The sequence below is a fragment of the Argentina silus genome (assembly GCF_951799395.1).
Source record: "Argentina silus genome assembly, chromosome: Y".
NCBI classification, from domain to species: Eukaryota; Metazoa; Chordata; class Actinopteri; order Argentiniformes; family Argentinidae; genus Argentina; species Argentina silus.
This window is the reverse complement of record NC_139654.1, coordinates 10,611,647-10,635,859: the sequence shown is the minus strand read 5'-3', so window position 1 is coordinate 10,635,859 and position 24,213 is coordinate 10,611,647. Positions and strand designations below refer to the sequence as shown.

The 24,213-nt window shown below is 46.5% G+C and overlaps 1 pseudogene across 1 annotated transcript in view; it reads left to right on the top strand.

Annotated features, from left to right (window-relative positions):
- Positions 1 to 22,643, top strand: part of LOC310823986 (ELAV-like protein 4) — a 36,166-nt pseudogene extending 13,523 nt beyond the window's left edge. Inside the window, exons 3-4 of the transcript in view lie at positions 17,963 to 18,116; positions 22,415 to 22,643. The product of the transcript in view is annotated as an ELAV-like protein 4 (transcript). The remainder of the gene's footprint in view (positions 1 to 17,962; positions 18,117 to 22,414) is intronic.
- The last annotated feature ends 1,570 nt before the right edge of the window (positions 22,644 to 24,213 follow it).

Genomic DNA, 24,213 nt, shown 5'->3' with positions numbered 1-24,213 from the left:
GTCGTCTGTGAACTTAACAATGGTGTTTGAGCCATGTACAGGTGTGCAGTCGTAGGTGAGCCTAACAGACTGCGGCCTGTTGGTTAGGAAGTCCAGAATCCAGTTGCAGAGGGAGGAGTTGATGCCCAGTTCACTGAGTTTGGTGATCAGTTTGGAGGGGATGATGGTGTTGAAAGCTGAACTGAAGTCAGTGAACAGCATTCTCACATAGGTGTTGCTATTGTCGAGGTGGGACAGGGCGGAGTGAAGTGCCGTTGAGATGGCATCCTCTGTACTCCTGTTCTGACAGTAGGCGAATTGGAAGGGGTCCAGTGTGGGTGGTAAACAGGTCTTGAGTTGAGCTAAGACCAGCCTCTCGAAGCACTTCATGATGATGGGCGTGAGTGCAACTGGGCGGAAGTCATTTAGGCTCATTGCAGTGGAGTGTTTTGGCACCGGCACAATGGAGGTGGTTTTGAAGCACGCGGGGACAGCTGCTTGGGCTAGGGACAGGTTGAATATGTCAGTCCAAACCTCAGTCAGCTGCACAGCACAGGCCCTGAGGACGCGTCCGGGGATGCCATCAGGACCAGCAGCCTTGCGTGCATTAGTTCTGCTCAGTGCCGCACACACATCGGTGGGAGATAGAGTGAGGGGCTGGTGATCTGCAGGGAGCACAGCCTTGATGGCCACCTCCTTGTTGTCCCTGTCAAAGCGGCCATAGAAGTGGTTCAGCTCATCAGGCAAGGAGGCGTCGATGGAGAGGGGTGAGGTGTTAGTGGGTTTGTAGTCAGTGATGGCCTGGATGCCTTGCCACATGCGTCGGGGGTCAGAGTTGTTCTTGAAGTGATCCTCGATCCTTAGCTTGTGGTTGTGCTTGGCCTTTTTGATGCCCCTCTGCAGGTTAGCCCTGGATGAGCTATAGGCCCGAGCATCCCCTGATCTCAAGGCAATGTCGCGTGCCTTCAGCAGGAGTCGGACCTCACTGTTCATCCATGGCTTCTGATTAGGGAAAGTGGTAATCCGTTTGAGTGTGGTGACACTATTGATGTTGGAATTGATGTAGTCCAAAACAGAGGAGGCATATGAGTCAATGTCCGTGTGGGAGTCATGGGTGGCCTGTGTGGCAAACACACACCAAACGCTGCTGGAGCGCTGAGTCAGCTCCCTCTGGCCAGACCTTGACTGTCCTTGACTGTAGGTTTCACCCATTTGATGAGTGCTGAGTACTTGGGCAGTAGGAACAATGAGAGGTGATCAGATTGACCTAGGTGGGGGAGGGGAACGGCTTTGTAAGCATCAGCCATGCTAGTATATACATGGTCCAATGTCCTGTCTCCTCTGGTGGGGCATGAGACATTTTGGTGGAATTTGGGCAGTACAGTCTTTAAATTTGAGTGGTTGAAGTCACCCGCGACAATGAAGGCTGCCTCGGGATGCAGAGTCTGTTGTTTGCTAATGGCAGTATGCAGTTCTTTCATGGCAATCTTAGCATTAGCATCCGGGGGGATATAGGCTGCCGTGATAACAGTGGACGTGAACTCTCTGGGCAGATAGAAAGGTCTACACTTAACCATGAGAAACTCCAGGTTAGCTGAGCAGTGACTCTCGGTGATGGTAGTGTCCGTGCACCACGTCTTGTTCACATAAATGCACAAACCTCCACCTCTGGTCTTACCGGAGTCGCCCGCTGTTCTGTCTGCTCGGAGAACGTAGCGCCCTGCTAGCTCGATAGCGTTGTTGGCTTCCTGTTGAGCCAGGTTTCCGTGAAAACCATGATATTACAGTCCAGGTGGGAGGCGCTGCTACCCTACTAGTCATCAGCAGTCACAGAATCTGCATTTCTATCGTGACAGTCATAGAGCGACAGCCTCTGCGACAGCCTCCTGACACGAAGACGAAGGAGTCAATCTGTGGAGTCCATCGAGGAAGGCCTGAGAGGAAGGTCAAACTAAGAAGTATTTTTTTGATACGTTTATTTTTTTCACTACTCTGTGTGTTTTGAGTGCAACCTACATCAAGTATTGACCACAAACCCTCTATCTCTATACCGGCAAATATCACAATGTGCTTTCTCCTCATTCCTGTTATTTCATCCCTCAGGAGGACACACCGACACTACACCTCCCCTCGCAACCATTCCAATCTAATCTACCCACCATGCTCAACTGAGACCTCACTGTCGCGGGAGGACTTTGGAACTGCCAGTCAGTGGTCCGGAAAGCAGAGGCTATCTCAGCCTATGCCTGCTTCATGTCCCTCCACTTCCTTGCCCTCAAAGAGACATGGATTACCCCGGAAAATACAGCTACTCCGGCAGCCCTCTCTGACGCCAACTCCTTTTCTCATTCCCCAAGACTCTCTGGTTGAGGGGGGAGGAACAGGACTCCTCACCTCACCTAAGTGATCACATAATGTCCTTCCCCTGTCACACCATATCCACCTTCGAATTCCATGCTGTTTCTGTCACCTCCCCTGTCAAACTTCACATTGTCATTATCTATCGTCCCCCAGGTCAGCTTGGCCACTTCTTAGATGTCCTTCTCAGCTTCTTCTCTGAGGACGGCACACAGCTCACACTACTGGGTGACTTCAACATCCAGTCGGAGAAGCTTCACTTGTCTGGAGTACTTGACCTTCTCTCCTCCTTCGGCCTTACCCTGTCCCACTCTCCTCCGACTCGTAAGGCAGGCAATCAGCTTGTCCTTGTCTTCACCAGATCCTCCCATACCTCCAACCTTACTGTTACCCCTCTTCCGGTTTCTGATCATAATTTTGTATCCTTCTCCCTTCCTCTCAAATCCTCCCCCTCCCAGTCAGTCTTTACCCACACTGTGTCCTCTCATCGCAACCTGCGTACCCTGTCACTCACTGCTCTCACTTCCTCTGTCTTATCCTCCCTACCCTCTGTTGAATCATTCTCCCTTCTATCCACTGATGCAGCCACCCTCCTGTCCACTCTTTCCTCATCCTTCGACTATCTCTGTCCACAGACCTCAAGGGCGGCACGATCCTCTCCACGCGCTCCTTGGCTGTCTGAAACCCCGCAAGCTAGTAGAATAGGGCTCCGGGCAGCTGAGAGGAAATGGAGAAAAACCGGCCTCCCTGATGAACTTGAACCTTATCTCTCTCTTCTCCTCAACTACACCTCATCTCCATCAACTGCTAAAGATTCTTACTACCATTCCAAAATTCAATCCTCTGCCTCAATCCTCTGCCTGTTCTCCACATTTTCCTCACTCCTCAACCCACCTCCTCCCTCCTCCCTGTCTGCGGACGACTTTGTCACCTACTTTGAAAAGAAGGTTGATGACATTAGCAGCTCTTTCTCTCTACCTCTCGCCAACACTGCTACCTCTCCTCCCAAACCCACTACGCTCCACCCGGTCTCTGGTTTATCAGCTTTTTCCCCCCTCTCCCCTGATGGTATTCTAAAACTGGTCACATCCAAGCGGGCAACCACCTGCCCCCTCGATCCTATCCCCTCCCGCTTTCTCCAATCCATCTCCAAAGACCTCCTTCCGTTCCTTACCACCTTAATCAATTCCTCTCTATCCACAGGATCTATCCCAGTGACCTTCAAGACAGCCAGAGTCAAATCTCTTCTCAAGAAACCAACTCTTGACCCGTCTGCTGTCCATAACTACAGACCGGTATCCCTTCTCTCCTTCTTACCTAAAACCCTTGAACGTGCTGTCTCGAACCAACTGTCTCACTACCTCCTTCAGAACAACCTCCTTGACCCTCACCAATCCGGCTTTAAGGCTGGGCACTCTACTGAGACTACTCTCCTTACTGTCACGGAGGCCCTCCACTCTGCTCGAGCTTCCTCCCTCTCCTCTGTTGTCATTCTTCTGGACCTGTCTGCTGCATTCGACACAGTAAACCACCCGATCCTTCTCTCCACCCTCTCAGAATTGGGCATCTCTGGCTCTGCACTCTCCTGGTTTGCATCCTACCTGGCCGATCGCTCTTACCAGGTGACTATCGCTGTCCTCTCCATGAGCCCTCACTACTGGGGCCCCCCAGGGCTCTGTCCTAGGGCCCTTACTGTTCTCCCTCTATACCAAATCTCTTGGCTTGGTAATTTCCTCACATGGTTTCTCCTACCACTGATACGCAGATGACACTCAACTCTTTCTCTTTTTTCGCCCTTCTCACTCACAGGTGGCAACATGTGTCTCTGCGTGTCTTGCAGACATTTCTGCTTGGATGTCAGCCCACCACCTCAAGCTCAACCATAACATGACTGAGCTGCTCTTCCTCCCAGGGAAAGCCTGCCCTCTCCAAGACTTCTCCATCATAGTAGAGAACTCTACTGTGACCTCCTCCCATACAGCCAAGAACCTTGGGGTGATCCTCGTCAACCACTTAACCTGTGTGGCGAACATCACAGCGACAGCACGCTCTTGTAGATTCTTCCTCTACAACATCAGAAGGATACGTCCATTCCTCACCAGAGAAGCAGCACAACTTTTGGTCCAAACACTTGTGATCTCTCACCTTGAGTACTGCAACGCACTCTTGGCCGGTCTCCCCGCTTCCACCATCCGGCCTCTCCAGCTCATCCAGAATGCTGCCGCCCGTCTGGTGTTCAATCTCCCCAAATTCTCCCATGTCACTCCCCTCCTTCGCACCCTTCACTGGCTCCCGGTAGCAGCTCGCATCAGATTCAAGACCCTGGTGCTCGCCTTCCAGGCGGCAAAGGGATCAGCCCCTCCCTACTTGCAAGCTGGCCGCCTGGCACCGCCGCCTCTACTTGGATGCAGCAGTCGCGCTACTCGGTCACAGCTTTTCACTGTCCTGGTGCCCCGCTGGTGGAATGAGCTTCCCACTGCTGTCATGACTGCAGAGTCACTACCTTTCTTCTGCCGTAGACCCATCTCTTCAGGCTACATCTTAACTGTCCCTCCTAAAGACCTCTTTATCCCCACTACCCCCCTGTACAAGTTTCTCTCCTGTAAAAAAAAAAGAAAAAAAAAGAAAGAAAAAAGTAATTATTCCTTCTTCTAACATTGTGACTGCCAATATCCCCAGATCCTACCATAGATTATTTTTTCTTATGATAACTGATGGATAGATGATTCACTTACTTAAACAAATGTATTTGTTGTAAGTCACTTTGGATAAAGGCGTCTGCTAAATGCCATGATTCTAAAAATGTAAATGTTTAACACAGAGCTTTTAAAGAAGCTGAAAACCCCAGTCAGAATACACACATCTCATATCTAGCCCCAACTGAAGCCGCTTAGCTTCTTTGTGTGTGTGTGTGTGTGTGTGTGTGTGTGTGTGTTTGCACATGTTTTTGTGTGTTTTTGTGTGGGGTGGAGTCGTGTGGACCCAAGTGCAGCAATAACGCTTCAGTAACACAGGAGTCAAGGTTTTCAATAATCCAAAACGTAGGTACTTTACTCGGAAACTCAGGTAATACAGATACATACGACAGTGAAGGCTCAGGACTGAACACAGTGAACAATGAGCCAGGCTTATATGCTGGCACTAAAACAAGTGGTGGTGTTCACTCGGGATGCCCAGGGTGATGGCAACGGAACTCCTCGATAAGAGCCAGATCCAGGATGTCCCGGGCCAGAATCCAGAACTGTTCCTCAGGCCCATACCCCTCCCAATCCACCAGATACTGCAGGCTCCAGCGGACTAAGCCCTGAAAGAGCATAGGGTCACATGTGCAAAACCTGTGGATATCGTCATAATTGGATTAAGTGATCAAATTATGAGGCTGCACGGACAGGCAAAAAGTGAATAATCTAGCTATGTTATGTTGAGGAAGTGAATTAATATGAAGCTGATTATATAGACCGAAGTTCAGCGAATAAACTCTGTATTTGTGTCGAGGAAGTGCATCAAATATAGTGCTGAATTGCTGGGCAGAGGTGTGTAATATTACTTATGATATATCTTGTGTTGTGAAATTGTACATATAGTATTGTGACGTATGCGGAAGTCGATGAGAAGGCAGACAGTGGTGTTTTTACGAGCGCTGTGTCGTGCTGTGAAAATTTGTCAAAATCGCTATGTTGTGTTGAAAGAGTGAAATATAGTTGCGTTATGTGTGGGAGTAAAGCAACAGAAGGCTGAATAGCAACACAGAAATCCTGTATAAAACAGTTTGTCTGGTGTTGAGAAAGACAATCAGAACATAGGATAAGTAATGAGGACAAACGTCTAATTTAACAGAAAGATTGAAGACATTATATACAGAAGAACAAAGGGTTCACATTCTTTCGATAACGTGTCAACGTGCGCAATTTCTGCGTGCCTCCCAGAGTACAAAATAACAAGAATATAGATTCAGGAGTATACAGTATTGGCAGGAAGCCATCGTTTTCTCTTAGAGGAAACATTTGATATGTGTTAAAACATTCATCAAAATAAGAACACCAGATAGAAGAGAACCGTTGGGGAATTGGGATAAAAGCTGTAAGAGACACAGTGGAAACTGACTTTAGGAGACAAAGATAAAATAGATAAAATAGAATAAAATAGACCATCTGAAAGGAGAGAAGGGCTGTGCGCCATCTTCGAAGGGGAGGGGGTAAAAAAAAAAAAATCCAACAGATTTGTTACTTCATAAAGACCCAGTGTGCTGAGCTGTTTCTGCACTCTAGGATTTAAAGCAGTTAGGTTTAGGTGTAAAACTATGTCCATAACAATGACCATAAACAATTTGTTTTTGGACATTTTTATTGTGTAGTATATGCTGTGTGAAAGTAATTTTTTGACTTGTAGAATCCCATGTCTAAACTCAGATTGATTTATTTCACTTTCTAAGGTACCATACACATACACACTCTCATACACTCTCACACACACATACATACACAGACACATACATACACACACATACTCTCACTCACTCACACACACGCACACACACACACACACACACACACACACACACACACAGATTCTCACATTCTCACACACACACACACACACACACACACACACATTCTCACACTCATACACATACACGGACACATACATACACACACATGCTCACACACACATACTCTCTCACACACACACACACACACACACACACACACACACACAGATTCTCACATTCTCACACACACACACACACACACACATTCTCACACTCATACACATACACAGACACATACATACACACACATGCTCACACACACACACACACACACACACACACATTCTCACACTCTCACACACACACACACACACACACACACACACACACACACACACACACACACACACACATTCTCATACACATACACAGACACACATACTCACACACACACATTCTCACACTCTCACACACACACACACACACACACACACACACACACATACACACACATTTTCACACTCATACACACAGACACACATACTATACACACACACTCTCACGCTCTCATACACACAGACACACACATACACACATACACCCATTATTGCCTTCCAGGGTGTTATACACCAAATGTGAATAGGATAGGTCAAGCTGGTTCCAAAGCTGCTTCCTAACATACTTGTTTATCTTGTTGTTTAACTTGTTTATCATACTTGTTTGTCTTACAGTAATATCCTAGACAACCAATAATACAACATTGCTCTCTTGTAATAAATCATATTCCTTAAAAGAAAGGGGGAAGGCTTATGTTGTTCCGAGCTGATCTCATAGAGGCAAAACGCAGGAAAGAGTGGAAACTAGGAGATTTTACGATCACCCTAAAAACAAATTGCTGCAAGAGGACAGTGTACAATACCAATAAATAAGAGCTACAGAAATACCCAGCTAATAGACGGAGTGAGATTCATTCACTGGGTAGAGATAAAGTTGGGGCAAGAGTTAATTTGGCAAGAAAGCATAATAAAGGGAAGGATATTTAAAGAATATGAGAAGGGGATAAGACGGCAAGTAGTATTACCGCGCCCTGCAGAATATTTTAAAAAGGTACGCAATGAAACACTGTTGAGAGAGGTACACTCCCTTCAGTTTTTAGATCAAATAATAAACTGGTTACGAGAGAGCACGTGGGAAATAGACTTTGAGGGATAGACCATTTGATAGGCAGAAAAGAACAGCAAATGAGATTGTTGTCTTATTCAAAAAAACAGAAACTGAGTGTCAAATACAGTTGTGGGGAATATTAATTGAAGTAAAGATAAAACCCATACAACATTTTGAACAAATCAAAGAATTAATGTTGACCATGATGAAACCAAAGCGATTAGCTATCATTCAATGTCAGGCGCACCGGAAAGGCAATGATTACATTATTCAGGGAAACAATGCTGCTGATGAAGCGGCAAAACGAGCATCAAAATGTATGGTGGCTGTATTGGCACCAATGGTATTGGTAGAACCAATACCGCAGCCAGAGGACATACGCATGAAACAGAATGCGGGGCCATATGAGCAATCCATGTGGCACCAAAGGGGGGCAAAGGCCGACTCTACAGGACTGTGGAGATCTCATGAGGGAACAATAGTAGCACCTACGGTGCTGCTGGGGATTTTGATCACTGATGCACATGGCTTTGACCATTGCACAAGGGGGGAAGTTGTGAGAAAAATAAAACTTCAAGGGTATTGGTCACCCTATTTACAGGCAATGGTAGACAACGCATTAGCAGAATGCACAGTATGCGCGCAAAACAATGTAAGAAAGGGAATCACAACACCCTTAGGGAACGTATCGCTTCCAGATGGGCCATTCAAACATTTAGTAATGGACTATGTAGACATGATAAAAAAAGTAAATGGGAAACGAGACATGCTTGTTGTCATAGATAGATTTAGCAGATGGGTAGAAGCAACGGAAATCACCAGGACTCCACTGCCCTCTCTGCAGAGCATCTACCACCGCAGAGTCCACAGGAAAGCCGCCTCCATCCTCAAGGACCCCACCCACCCCCAGCACGGACTGTTCACACTTCTACCCTCAGGCCGGAGGTACAGAAGTGTTAAATGCAGGACCACCAGACTAAAGAACTTCTTCTTTCCCACTGCCATCAGACTCCGAAACAACGCATAGGAGATTATAATCATTGATTACCTCATATAACTGAACCTGACTGTCATTTTCAGTTTGCACATGCATAATTGCACTGTTTACATTTGCACTGTTTTATTATTATTATTGTTGCTTTTTTATTATCACATGCTGCCTTAAATTTTGTTATCTTGTACATTTTGTTTAGTATATATTGTATATTTTTTAGTATTGTACATTTTACATTGGTTGGCATTCTGCGGACAGCGAAGCAAGAATTTCATTGTACAGGGAAACGTGTTTTCTACTGTGCATATGATAATAAACACTTTGAATCTTGAATCTTGAATCAACGCCATCGGCAGAATTAGGGGCAGGAACAGTAGTCAAATTCCTAACAAGAGAAGTAATACCCAGATTTGGAATACCTAATGAGATTAGCTCAGATAACGGTGCAGCATTTATTCAGAAAACTGTGAAACAAGTCATATAACAGTATAAAACAAAGACTGGGTTGTGTCTACCATCCACAATCACAAGGAATGGTAGAAAGAATAAATGGTACCCTCAAAACAAAGCTGAATAAGATATGTGCCAGTACAAAGCTTAACTGGATAGATGCCTTGCCACTTGCATTAATGAGCTACCGCATGCAGACTAACAGAAACACGCACTTAACACCGCATGAAATGCTTGGGTCGACCCATGCCAGTGCCAACACTAAGAGGACCTTACAAAGGACCCCCACTGGAACAACTCCAGACGGAACTAAAGCAATACATGAAACAATTAACTGAGATACACAAAGTTATATATTCACAGGAAAAAGACAAGCAGCCGGAGCCACCCCTACCCAATCCAATTACACCAGGGGACCAGGTGTACATTAAGGTCTTCCGGAGGAAGTGGAACAAGCCAAGGAGAGAGGGACCGTCCGAGGTAGTGCGAGTCACCCCCACTGCAATACAGGTCAGAGGGAGTCTCACCTGGTACCACCTAAACCACTGCACCAGGGTCCCGAGGCAAGCACTCAGACAGACCAGAGACGAGGACGAAGGGACGGGTGGGATCGCACAGGAGGACCTGGAAAATGAAGAAGCAGGTACAAAGGCTCTACAGGGGCCAGAAACCCAGCCCCCAGCCGGATGGGAAGGGCAGTCAAGCCCGGGGGATCCCGGGGAAGGGACTAGTGCTATCCATAATAATAGTACTAATCTATTTGCTGTCACAAGTAGAACAGGCCCTGCCGCTAGAATTGATTCAGGAAGTGGAGCAAACACAGGATAATACAAAAATAGATGACGACAGAGTAGACAAGGAAAATCCATTATGGGAGCTGGCTAGGCACAATGTTGGCAAAAATGGGAATAATGATTACAATAGTGATTGTAGTGCTAGGACTAATGTTTTGTTGTATAATGCCTCTCTTGAGATCTTTCTATGTACAGAGTACAGTTAAGCAAATGAGTGTGACAGCAGGGACAGCGCCGATAGCAGTCAACAGAGTTGGAGAACAACCAGACCTATACCCTGTTTCTGACTGGGAGGAGGAAGACAGTGAGTCTTATGCCCCCTCAGACGACGACGGGATCGTCTAGACTCCCAGTCATGACTCTCGAGTTCCAACAGTTCTTGGACCATGGAAGTCGAATTAAAAATCAGTTTGACCCAGTGACCTACACCTACTCGAGAGTACCACTGCTCCATTCATTAAAAAAGAAAAACCCCAGGCAATATGAGGACTATGTTCCCCTTGGAAATATTTGCGACTCACCGGACAATGATGTGTTTTATGGTATCATGTATAACTATACATGTATAACTATTGTTTGTATTACTGATAAAATGTCTATATTGAAAGTGTGTAAAAGAGGCAACAATGGGAAAGTCATAGATTCAGGGACACAATGGATGATCCCTTATAATGGATAAGTTTTGGCCTCATTACAGGTTGGTTTATTTTGCAGTATTTTACTTTTTGTTAACAATTGTGTAACCATATAAGTATAAAGGAAGTTGTTGCTCATGGGGACAGGTGCTCAGTTACAGACTTGTACAGTAGGTTGCTCCTCCAGGTTCTGCGGCAACGACCAATGAACCTCTGCGCGGCTGGCACCTCCACCAGAATTCTTTTATTTGACCAAATATATTTGCACATACAGGAAATTGACTTGGTGAGGTTGGTGCATGGGACATAAAAAACAATGGCAAATATTGACAAAAAAATTACCAAATAGCAAAATATGAACAAAATAGCAATAACAAATTTACCAAATAGAACAATAAAACAATACATCTTGTCGGCTGTGCGAGGCTAAGTGGCAATGAGGCTAGAGGCAGTGAAATGGGTATTGGGCATGTACACTATAAATTAGAATAATTTTAAATAATTATAAATTGTGTGTGTGTGTGTGACAGGGTGGGGGGGGGGGGGTGGAAGTCCCAGAGTCAGTGAGAGGCAGGGAGCTTGTTTGTGAGCCCCACTGCCATGGGGAAGAAACTGTTCAGGTGGCGCGAGGTTTTGGTCTTGATTGACCGGAACCTTTTGCCGGATGGAAGTCTGTGGAAGAGGTGGTGACCAGGATGGGAAGGATCAGCTATGATCTTGCCTGCTCTCTTACTGGTCCTGGAGTGGAACAGGTCCAGGAGAGACGGCAGGTTGCAGCCGATGATCTTCTCGGCTGACTGAATGGTCCTTTGTCCTTGGCAGTGGAGGCAGCGAACCAGATGGTGATCGATGAGCTGAGGATGGACTCAATGATGGCCGTGTAGAACTCGACCATCACTTTCTGCGGCATGTTGAATTTCTTCAACTGCCGCAGGAAGAACATCCTCTGCTGGGCCTTCTTGATGGTGGAGGTGATGTTCTCTGCCCACCTGAGATCCTGTGAAATTATTGTCCCCAGGAATCTGAATGACTCCACAGTGTTAACATCAGAGCCAGCTTGATGGCCAACGGTTCTCTATTCCCGATGTCGTAGTTATGCTCAGGGGGCGTCAGGAGGTGAGAGAAGAAGGCGCAAGGATGTAGTTTGTTATCACTGGCACGCTGGGAAAGTACACCTCCAGCACCTGTCAGGTGCGTCCGACCTAACCCAGGATCCGGGATAACCAGGACAGGAGCCAATGTGAAGCGCCGCTTGAGGTCCTTGAAAGCCCTCTCCGCCTCGGAGGACCAACTGAACTGGGTGGATGAGCCCTTGGTGAGCGCAGTGAGAGGAGTGGCAACTGAGCTGAAGTTCAGGATGAATCTCTCGTAAAAGATTGCAAAGCTTAGGAAGTGCTGCAGCTGTTTAGCATGTTGAACGTGTTTGTGAGGGATCTTAGAAAAGATGAGGATATCGTCCAGGTAGACAAAGACAAATCGATTGAGCATATCTCTGAGGACATCGTTGATGAGTGCTTGAAAAACTGCTGGAGCGTTAGCCAGTCCGAAGGGCATGACCAGATACTCATAGTGACCGGTAGGCATGTTGAAGGCAGTCTTCCACTCATCTCCTTCACGGCCACGCACCAGATTGTGGCATTGCAGAGGTCTAGTTTGGTGAAGACCATGGTGAAGACCGAGGTTGTCCCCTGAAGGAGTTCAAAGGCTCTGGACATAAGCGGGAGAGGATAGCGTTTTTTAATAGTCACTTGGTTGAGACCACGAGAGTCAATGCACGTGCGGAGACCTCCATCCTTCTTCCCCACAAAGAAGAATCCAGCGCCAGCTGGTGAGGTAGAGGGGCAAATGAAGCCAGTAGCGAGAGCATCGCGGATGTACTCCTCCATGGACGCCGTCTCGGGAGTGGAGAGAGAAAATATTCTATCCCTGGGGGGACAGGAACCAGGGAGCAAGTAAATAGTGCAGCCGTAGGGTTGATGGCAGGGAAGAGATGTGGCCCTCCTCTTGCTGAACATCTCCCCCAGGTCGACGTATTCGGAGGGAACCCGGGACAACTCAGGAGGGGCTGGAGACTGGAGAGGCTGAGGAGAGGAGTTAGGGAAGAGGCAGGTGGCATGACAGGTAGGCCCCCATTCTATCACCGCACAGAGGGACCAGTCGATCGGGGGGTTATGACCAGCCACGAGTAACCAAGAACCACCGGGGAGTGCATGAGATGGAACTGGATGGTTTTGTGGTGTTGATCCTCCACACAGAGGCGTAGAGTGATGGTGAGGTGGCGAACCCGTCCGGAACCCAGGTGTCTACCGTCAAGAGCAGTAACGGCGACAGGTTGGTTGAGACTGGCCAGAGGAGTCTTGAGTTGTTTAGCCAGGCCGATGGATGGAGGACTCGGGAGGAATGATAGGGCTTGTCACAGGTCTCCCACTCCTGGACGAGTCTGTCCTTTTCCTGAGAGCTCTAGACAGTCTGAGTGGAAGTGGCCTGATACTCCACAATAGAGACAGCATCTTTCCCTCATCCTAAGATCCCGTTCCTGCTGAGTGAGTCAGGTTCTCCCCAACTGCATTGTTTCCTCGACCATAGACCGAAGGGGACTCGGGGAGACTCGTCTGTGCTCGGGTGATGACGGGACTCGGGAAATGAGGAAGCTGTAGCCCGGCGCTCTCGATGCCTCTCCCGTATGCTATTATCCACACATATGACATAACATATCCACAAAGGCGTCAAAGTCATAGGCAGGCTCTTGGGTAGGCAGGTAATCCTTACCTCCTCTGTAAGCCTGTGACAAAGCGGTGATAAGGGCCTCAGGATTCCATCCACTATCAGCGGTGGGCGAGAGTGTGAAACTCGATGGCAAAGTCCGCCACACTCCGTGAGACAGAAGGCTATTGGCCGCCTCGCATCCACTGACAGGATGGTCGAAGACCCTTCTCATCTCCCTGGTGAAGAGGTGATAGTTGGAACTTAAGGATGTCTGCTGGTCCCAAACAGCTGTGGCCCAAGAGAGAGCTCTACCGTGCTGAAATTATATACACCACTTTAGTGCATATCATTAGGAAACATAGCAGACTGTAATTGAAAGATCAAAGACCATTGGGCCAGAAACCCCTGGCACCCACCCGGATTACCATTATAACGTTCTGGGGTAAGCAGTCGTAGGTCCCTGAATTGCTGGGTAACGGGCTCAGGATGAATTGGTGGAGGTGGGTCAGTAGGAGATGCCGTCTGAGCCTGGCGTTGCTGGATGGCCACGGTGAGGGCTTGTACATTGTCAATGACTTGTAGGAGTAGTTGTTCATGCCTACTGGCCGTGGCTCCTTGGATAGCCAGAGCGGTGCGTACTTGGTCCATCTCTGCTGGGTCTATGTTTGATTCAGTAACACAGGAGTCAAGGTTTTCAATAATCCAAAACATAGGTACTTTACTTGGAAACTCAGGTAATACAGATACATACGACAGTGAAGGCTCAGGGCTGAACACAGAGTGAACAATGAGCCAAGTTTATATGCTGGCACTAAAACAAGGCACAGTTGTAGCCAATTAAGTAAATAAGGTGAACACAGGAAAACAATGAGGAGTCAGTTGAGGAAGCAGCAGGAGTGAGGAGGAGGTCGGTAGGTAGGTACAGTAGGTAAGATTAATCCCTGCACATGTGGTGTGAAGTGCTGCTGAAAGCCACCGCAAGGTGGTGAGAAGAGCTGTGAAGGATGTTTGAAAAGAGAATGGTTTGCCTTATCAGCTTGCCTTATCAGATAGATTCGCCATCAAGTTAATTATAGCAGCTCATGAATTACAGAGATGAAGAGTGGAAATGGTTTAAATATCAGGTTATTTTAAGAGGATCTACTCTCATACCATCATCACGCATTCTCTCACAGCAGAGAAGGAAATGTTGTAGCACAAATATATTTTGTGAGAGGGTGCTGCCTAAAATGCTGTGAGGGGGGTGGTGATGTATTTGGATGAACCTTAATTTCGAAATAATTTATGTCTTCATGGACACTTCATAAAATGATGTCAGACATGGAATATATGTGGCAGTGTGTCCGCGAAATTGCATATTAATTAATAGGATATTTTTATTTCTGCATCAGTTTAAGTCTTTATCGAAATGTCATACACAATGTGCAATAAACTCACAAATAATAATGACTTTGGTTTTCATTAGGGACTTGTCACAGTGCACATGTCTCGAATATCAAATATAAACAGTTTATCACCATGTCTTTCAACACTCTAGATTAAAGAGATGGGTTTATGGTATATATCTATGTACCCGCCTCTCTATCTATCTATCTATCTATCTATCTATCTATCTATCTACAGTGGATCTGTCTATCCCTCTGTATCTCCCAGTGTGAGAGCTTGGAACTTGATAGAGGCTTGTCCCTCCTGATCCTCTTCTGGCATATCATAGAACCTATGCTCTAGTGATTTAAGTTAAGCACTATATTGTTATTTTTCCTAAGCCTGTTCCTGTCTTCTCTGTGGATTACTGCAAGTAAAAGTGGCTTTTCCTTTCAACTGCTATCATTCATCTGGTCTCCTCTCTGCGCCTGGGTCCTACACCACACACCTTATGTCCATTTAACCATACTGAGCTGTGCTGAACCATACTGAACCATACTGAGCTGTGCTGCATTGTGTTAGGTTAAAAAGTGCTGACCTGAACTATGCAGAACTGAGCTGAGCTATACTAAGCTGTGTTACTTGATGTCGTGCTGTGCTGGGCCGAGCTGTGCCAGGCTAGTGTGTTTATCCCAGACAGGCTGCATGCTGATCCTGCTGTGTGTGAGTGTGAGTGCTGAGTGAGCAGCGTAGCAACTGGATGGATCCCATCCAGGTAGTGGTAGTGCTGCTAGCAGCTGCCTCTGCCGACCTCTACCCTCATCTAGGGGGGGGGGGGGTGACTCAGGACATCTGCTTAGAGGAACACAGTCAGATCTGTTTTCAAAAGAATAGTTGTACCTCATATCCACATGTCAGTCACAAATACCCTACTGTCTATACAGACTTAGACGTGTATCTGTATCAGGGGAGGCTGGCGGAGGTAGAAATCGGAGGACGGGCTCATTGTAATGCATGGAACGGAATGCTGTGCGTCTCAACAACCACAATGTATTGCGCGTAGCATATACAGTTGAAGTCGGAAGTTTACATACACTTAGGTTGAAGTCATTAAAACTCATTTTTTAAGAACTCCACAGACTTCATGTTAATATGGTAAATTTAAAGACAATATAAGGGTTGTAATCCCACACCTAGGGGAAAAGGTCACAAGGACACCAGATGATCCTGGAACATCTCAGAAGGGGTGAGATCAGATAAGTGGGGGTTGACTAGAGGGTATGAACACAATGGAGTACAATAGATCAAAGCTGCAGAAACAGGATAGATGAGTAATAAACACAGTTGTAAACAGCCAGGACAGATGGCTTTTGTAAACAGCCTAGGTCAATTGATCTCTCCACAGACTGACCGACGCCACATCAGGTGGGAGTAGCCCCTGGATGACGAAATGTAGTTCTTAAATATCATTGGTGTAAGTAGACAGGAATTTGAATGAAGGGCATTGACCTGTGTGATGTTTATAAAAAGACAGGTAACGGAAGTGAAGGGTGTTCAACTTTGCAAACCTGACCCGGCTTCTTTCTCTGTGAATAAAGTCTCTGAATGAATCAACAGCTCTGGTTAACGGTATGTTATTTCAAAATACCATTACTTAAATTCTACTACATAATCAAACTATAGTTTTGGCAAGTCAGTTAGGACATCTACTTTGTGCATGACACAAGTCATTTTTCCAACAATTGTTTCCAGACAGATTATTTCACTTATAATTCACTATATCACAATTCCAGTGGGTCAGAAGTTTACATACACTAAGTTGACTGTGCCTTTAAACAGCTTGGAAAATTCTGGCTTTAGAAGCTTCTGACAGGCTAATTGACATAATTTGAGTCAATTGGAGGTGTACCTGTGGTAACTGTATATTGATGTATACATTCCTTATGTTAGAGAGCGCCCTCTAGGATGCAATTACAGCAGGTAAACCACACTAATGCATTATACAGTAATCCAATGTAAGAATGAAATAATGAATGCAATGCAATAGATAAATTAATGGATAAAGGTATGGACACAACAATACTGATAAAAAGAAGAACAGAAAGATCAAGGGCATCCATGTGCAGGTGAGGTAAACAACAACAACATTCTCTCTGAATATGATTTCACAGCAGGTCAATTCTGACTCCTAACCCACATTTGTGTAAGTCTTGCATTGATGTCAAAGCCAGACTAGGAGATGCGGACCCCCGTCCGCTGTAGAAACACGATGAAGGCTACGGCTATACAGCTACATTGGAACCACGAGAACCGGATGTCGAACCCGATCAGAGGAGGCTGGGGGAGTTGGACATCGGAGGACGGGCTTGTTGTATTGCATGGGACAGAATGCATCTTCCCCGCTCCTATCCCTCTCTTTCACACTGCCTCTCCTCTCCTCTCCTCCACTCCTATCCCTTTCTTTCACACTGCCTCTCCTCACCTGTCCTGTCCTCTCGTTTGATATCATTCCGTTCCGTGCATTACAATGAGCCCGTCCGATTTCTACCTCCACCAGCCTCTTCTGGACTAGATATTACCAAGACTAACACAGCCAGCACCACAAATGTCGTGTTTTTAATCTCACTTAACACACGTCTGCTCTTTATATTTCTTATCGGCATCCATTTTAGATTATTGCCAGATTCAGTTACACTGAAATAGGGGGACTATGCATAAAAAGTGTTGTCATTTCTGAATGGTGAAACCAATATGGACACAAACCCCATCAAATAAAGGCTGAGTTCTCTACTTTAACCTTGCTGTCTGTTGACGTGTTTCGCTCCTTCCACTAGACCTGCTCCGCCCGGGAGCCCCCCAGGGAAAACAAACTGTTTGATTCCAAATCCAAACTTTTGGAGTGTCGAGCCAAAAAAAGAAAAAATGCTTCACTGTCCCGTTACTTACGCAGGGCACTGTATATCTGATTGATTGATTGATTGATTGATTGATTTAAATGACTGTCTCGTCCTGCCTCCCGCTCCCCCAGGTGTCCTATGCACGGCCAAGCTCTGCCTCCATCCGCTATGCTAACCTGTACGTGAGCGGTCTGCCTAAGACCATGACCCAGAAGGAGCTGGAGCAGCTGTTCTCACAGTATGGACGCATCATCACCTCCCGCATCTTGGCCGACCAGGTCACAGGTAGCCACACACACACACACACAGGCACACACACACACACACACACACAGGCAGGCATACATGCAGGCATACACGCACAGAGGCAGGTATGCACGCACACACGCACGCACGCAGACACACACACAGACACACACACAGACACACACACAGTCAAAGTTTATGCCTAATACTGCATTAACTGTGTCGTAAGTCGTTACGTATCTTAGGTTTTTGATGTATCTTACGTCATAACAGGTGGTCAAACGCTGGTATAGCCAGATAATACGATCCCCACACCCTATTTCCTGGTCTGCAGAAACGATCCCCCAGAACGTAATAATTTGGAGACTGGGTTGGTTAATTGGTTGTATTAGCATGCTGCTCACACGCGCGCACACACTCTGTCACTGTCAGAAGGTTGGAGGGTTCTCACTACACACACACATGCACGTACGCGCGCACACACACGGACGGACGGATGCACGCACGCACACAGTCTTACTGTTAGGAGGTTGGAGGGTTGTCACTCCACACACACACACACACACAAACACACACACCTTATCTTTCCCTTTATCTCTGTTCTCTTTCTTAAACACACTCTCTTTTTCTTCTCTCTGTCATCCCCCTCGGCCTCTCTTTTACTCTCTCTTTCTCTCTCGCACGCACTGAATTTTAATGACTAATTAAATCTTAGTTGCTGGTGATCAAGAAACACAGAGGGTTCTAGAGCTGCCCTGCTGCTGGCTCAACTCCTCACACACAGAGAGAAAAAATAAAGAGAAATGGGCCGCAAATTATAACTCTCCTACCACTCGAGCAAGTGTGTGTGTGTGTGTGTGAGTTTGAGTGAGAGAGACCTTTGTCCTTACGTGTTTATCCATTGATATGAACAGGACACACAGTTCGTCGAGCAGCCTACTCAAATCATCAAGGCCAACCCCACGTCACCTTAGCTCAGTGCTAACACACCACACCACCTCTACAGTTCACTAAGGCCAACGGTCCCTTAGCCAACCCTCTAATAGGCAGAGCTGTTTCATTCAGAGTTGGTTTATTCAGAGTTGGTTCATTCAGTGGGTCGCAGGCTGCAGTCAGTCTGCTGCTCAGTTATGTGGGGAGGAACAGTCTGGAAACAACAGAGTTAGTGAACGTCGTTGTTAGCGAGCTAATGCTATCGTATATGGTCAGAAAGCCGGACTCCACAATGTCCCCAAACTAGCTGACGGAGCCGGAATTGAATTGATGATGAGGCAGGAGTGGACCGGGGTGGTTCATGCCATCCAGGGGAGGCTGGTGGAGGTAGAAATCGGAGGATGGGCTCATTGTAATGCATGGAACGGAATGAGGAATGGTATCAAACGCACATTCTATTCCATATTCCATGCATTACAATGAGCCCCTCCTCCGATTTCTACCTCCCCCCAGCCTCCCCTGATGCCCACCCTAGTCCTCTCACATCTCACTTCCTGATTAGAACCATTCATCTCTGTCCAGCTAGGATGACCCCCTGATCTCTCCACTAATCAGCACAGTGCAACTTGCTGCTAGGCAGATCTCACACTCATTAGTACATGTCGATATTAGTATATCCTCTACTCACTCTCTCTCTCCCTCTCCCCCTCTCTCTCTGCATTGATCTCTTCAGAAAGGATAAGCAGCATATTTTTTTTATCAGGACAAATAGCGCAGAGCAAAGATTCCGACTTCCCCCTCCGCATCTCTGACGCGGGAACGTTGTCAGAATGTTCAATAGGACCCGTCAGCGCCGACTAGCTTCATCATATCTAAGAGAAGTGTTTGATATTCACAGTGTCTCTGTTGAGCTCCAAGTACAGCAGTCAATAGATGACTGATCAATGAGAACAAATACCTCTTAAGTGAAAACGACTGCTCCCTTTCTGCCTGTTTTGCATCTCTCTGACCCTCTCACACAGACAGTCATAGCAGATGTAGTTACCATAGAAGAGTTAATAGCAGAGTTAATAGCATAGCGACAGTCGCCTGGTTACTTTGGCCTGTAGTCACCCGTACCAGCAGACAGATGATTGTAACCGTAGAGATGACAGAAGCGAGAGGAGAGACCACCTCCACTCTTCAAAGACTCCTTTAGCCTGTTCACAGTGCCATCTGTACTCCTACCAACTCAGTTATAAAACAAGGACGTCCTCTCTCTCTCCCTCTCTCTCTCCTCCCTCCCTCCCTCCCCCTCCCTCTGTCTTTGTCTTTGATCGTTAGGTAATGAGAGTGAGAAAGGAGAAGATAAGGACTCTTCTCCTCTGATGTATTTAATGTGCAAGTTCAATAAACGTTCTCTATTTAAAGAAGGAAATGCTGATAAGCGTTCAAGTTTGGAACGGAGAAAAGAGGATGGGGGAGGAGTGTGTCTGTGTGTGTGTGTGTGTGGGGGGGGGGTGGTAGGAAGAGGAGAGAGGAGAGGAGAGGAACTCTTTGATTAACCGTAGTCCTCGCATCTCATATTTCCCAGCAGGGTGTGTGCCTCTCCACCTGTGTTGGGAAGCCTATTTTCCACCTCATGACCTTTCTTCAGGCTTGACGACCCCTTCCCAAGTATCTTGGGAGGCCCATAGTTGATAGTTCAGTCTTTACTTCTCTTGTCTGATCCCGTGGGTAGCAGTGTGTACGTCCTTTCCCTGGGGCTCTTCTGGCCCCCTGCTTCTGATGGCATTCCAGGATCAGGTGTTGTTCCTCTAGTGATAGAGTCATGCCAATTCACATCATTCACAACGTGTGTGTGTGTGTGTGTGTGTGTGTGTGTGTGTGTGTGTGTTGGGGAGCTGTGTAGCATTAGTCAGGGGTGTGGGGAGCGGGAGGAGAGTGGGTGTAGAAGACTTTGTGGCATTAGCATAGCGGTAGCAAAGTGGTAGCATAGCGGCGGCAGCGTCCCTTGTCCTTGTAGAGGGATTATTAATACCCCCGTCTGTCCCTGTGCCAGTGTGCTGAGGAGATAAGCACAGGTATTCTTATGTAAGCTAGTGCTCATTACTGTGGAGAAGAGGGGACTAGCGCTGTACACGGCCCGATAAGTACTGTGTGCGCGTGTGTGTGTCTGTCTGTCTGCTTTCCCAGACTGCCTGTTGGCTTTGTTTGTAATGATGTGGCTCAGAAAGTAACTGGTAGTTCATTGTGTTGATGCAGCTTGATAGGGAAAAACAAACAAACCCAATACTAACACTAGAGAGAGAGAGGTGTCGTGGAATTCTAAGTTAAAATACTTTGAAATAAAATGCCAAAGACTAGAGCTGATGGTTTATTCAGAGACTTTTATTACAAGTAACAAAAGCTGAGGTGGTTCGCGAAGCACCCCCCCGCTTGTTCCTCAGCACACCATGTTTATACAATTCAAATTTAGGTTCCATCCCTCATATGCAAATCATTTACACTTCCTGGCTGTTCGCCACCAATATCATTCACCCAGTTCCTATACCTTGTCACGGCTTGGTTTCCCCTCCCATTTCTAAAGACAGTTATCGGGTTGCTACAATATTGGTGGTAAGCTCATCGTAATTATCAAAAAGAATATTACATTTCTAGTACTTGGTATCCCTGGCTCTGCTCCTTTCATGCACCAACTTCTAAGCACCTCTTGATATCACTCCCTCTATAAATCTGGTTATCTCTTGATTTTGCTCCCTCTCTATATCAACCTATTTTCTTATGGAACATTTATAATTGGTTTTCATAACTCACTTTTGGCCTCTTTGTCCTGTCCTGTGTGGAATGTTTATAATTGGTTTTCTCAATTTCCCATACCTCACTCTTGGCCTCTTTGTCCTGTCTTACTTGTTATGTTCTCTCTTTATTTGCTATAGAAATTTACCATAGAGGGAGAGGGTATGTCTCTGTGTGCGCTTAAAGATGCATGTCTGTACACACACACACTGTAAAAATGTAAATGTTCCTCTCAGTGTGCTGTCAGTGAGTGTCCCCTGAGCGTCCCCATGCCTCACACAGCATACATATGCATGCACACACGCACACGCACACACACCAGAAGGCATCAGCTCCAATCATAGTCTTTCTGTTGTAGTCTACACACATCCCTCAACCCTCATCCCAACATGACACACAGATCATCTTCAACACACAAAACATTTGACAATATTTTTGTATGCATTGTTAAAAAACAACAGACAGACTCACTCGTGCGTGCGTGCGTGTGTGCATGCATGTGTGTGTCTATAGGCTACATACTGTAAGTGTCTATCCTGTGACTCTGTGAAGTAAAGTCAGTCGTGTGTGTACGTGTGACTGTGAAGTAAAGTCTGTCCTGTGTTTGTGCTGTGCTGGCCTCACAGGCGGTTCGCGAGGCGTCGGCTTCATCCGCTTTGATAAGAGGATAGAGCGGAGGAGGCTATCAAGGGGTTAAACGAGCAGAAGCCGTCCGGAGCCATGGAGCCCATCACCGTGAAGTTCGCCAACAACCTGAGTCAAAAGACCAGCCAGGCGTTGTTGTCCCAGCTGTACCAGTCCCCCTACCGCCGGTACCCCGGCCCGCTTCACCACCAAGCCCAGAGGTTCAGGTGAATATACCCCAGGGAGAGAGCGGGGGTAGGCACGGGGAGGAGGGTGGTGGGTTCTTTGATAAATCCTGTATCTGACTCGTCCCACCCGGGCCAGAAAACAACTGTTCATAAGAGAGAGGGGTTCTGTCGTTCACTGTGTCCTCCATCACTCCACCTTCATCCACCCTCCTCCACCTTCATCATCCTCCACACCATTACCACCACCCTCCTCCAATATCAAACCTAGCATCCCACATAGAATGAAGCAGAGTATTAGCCATTAGCCAATGATATGCTCGTGTGAATATTGGAACTTCGATCATGTTATCAACAGTATCTACCCTCCACATCCCAGAATGCACCCTGTCTATCTATAGACTCATCTACGGAGACATAATATACAGCATACACCAATATACACCACAGTCACAGCTGTCCATTGCCTCAGCTCACTCACATACAACATCAATGATACCTGTTAGCTTTTACTAGCCGTGACGCAAACTGGTTCCCCAGGCTAATATGCTAGTAAAGTGGAACGTCACTGGAGACACCCAGACAAACATGCAGCACTGCAACACTGACATGAAGATGGTGATATTTAGCTGCTAAATGTACTCCCACCATAATATAATTGAAAATTATTCATTATTTCGCTTTCCCCATCATCCCAGAAATGGAGACAGTATAAAAATGGAGACAGTAGAATTATTAGTTTTTTAAATCGTTTTTTTAGCAATATTACCAACTGGTGACATTGGCCATGTTACTTGTACCAGTCTTGAATACCGAATACAAATATTTGATCACACTCAACAATCTAGCTTAAATCGTTATTTTTATTAGTCTCCGATGGAACTTTCTATAGAAGCTTTCTATGTTTGTTCCCAGACAGCTTTGTTGCCATGGGAGTCTTTGATTGTGATGCAATGACTTTACCAGTATCACATGACTTTATTTCACCCAATAAGAGACCAGGACCAACATAGAGACAGATGAGTAGAGGCTGTAGAGGTAGAAATTGGAGGACGGCCTCATTGTAATACATAGAGAAATGGTATCAAACACAGATGTGTCCATGCATTACAATGATTTCTACCTCCACCAGCCTCCCAAAATCAAAATCCTCTTAGCGTTGATCACAGCAGATATCGGTTGATCAAGACGTTCCTCGTTACGAACGGCGTTAATTGGTTAATAACCTTATTATAAAGACAGGAGCCAGGGTTGAAACGAGCAGACGTTCCCCATTAACATGCAGCATCGAGAGGCAGAGAACACAAAGGGCTTATTGTGCTGCCTGGGGCTTGGAGAGGCTATTGGAGCTGGCAGGCAAGTGGGACAGAGAGACAGACGGACAGAGGGACAGAGAGACAGACAGACAGACGGACAGACAGGCAGACAGAGAAACATAGAGAGGGACAGAGAGACAGACAGACAGAGAGATGGAGGGAAAGAGAGACAGAGGGACAGACAGACAGACAGACAAACAGAGGGACAGACAGAGGGACAGACTTAGGGACAGACGGATTAGTCAGATCGATCTTGGACACCACACAACTGTCCAAGAGAATGGGCAGCAGGGCAGTGAC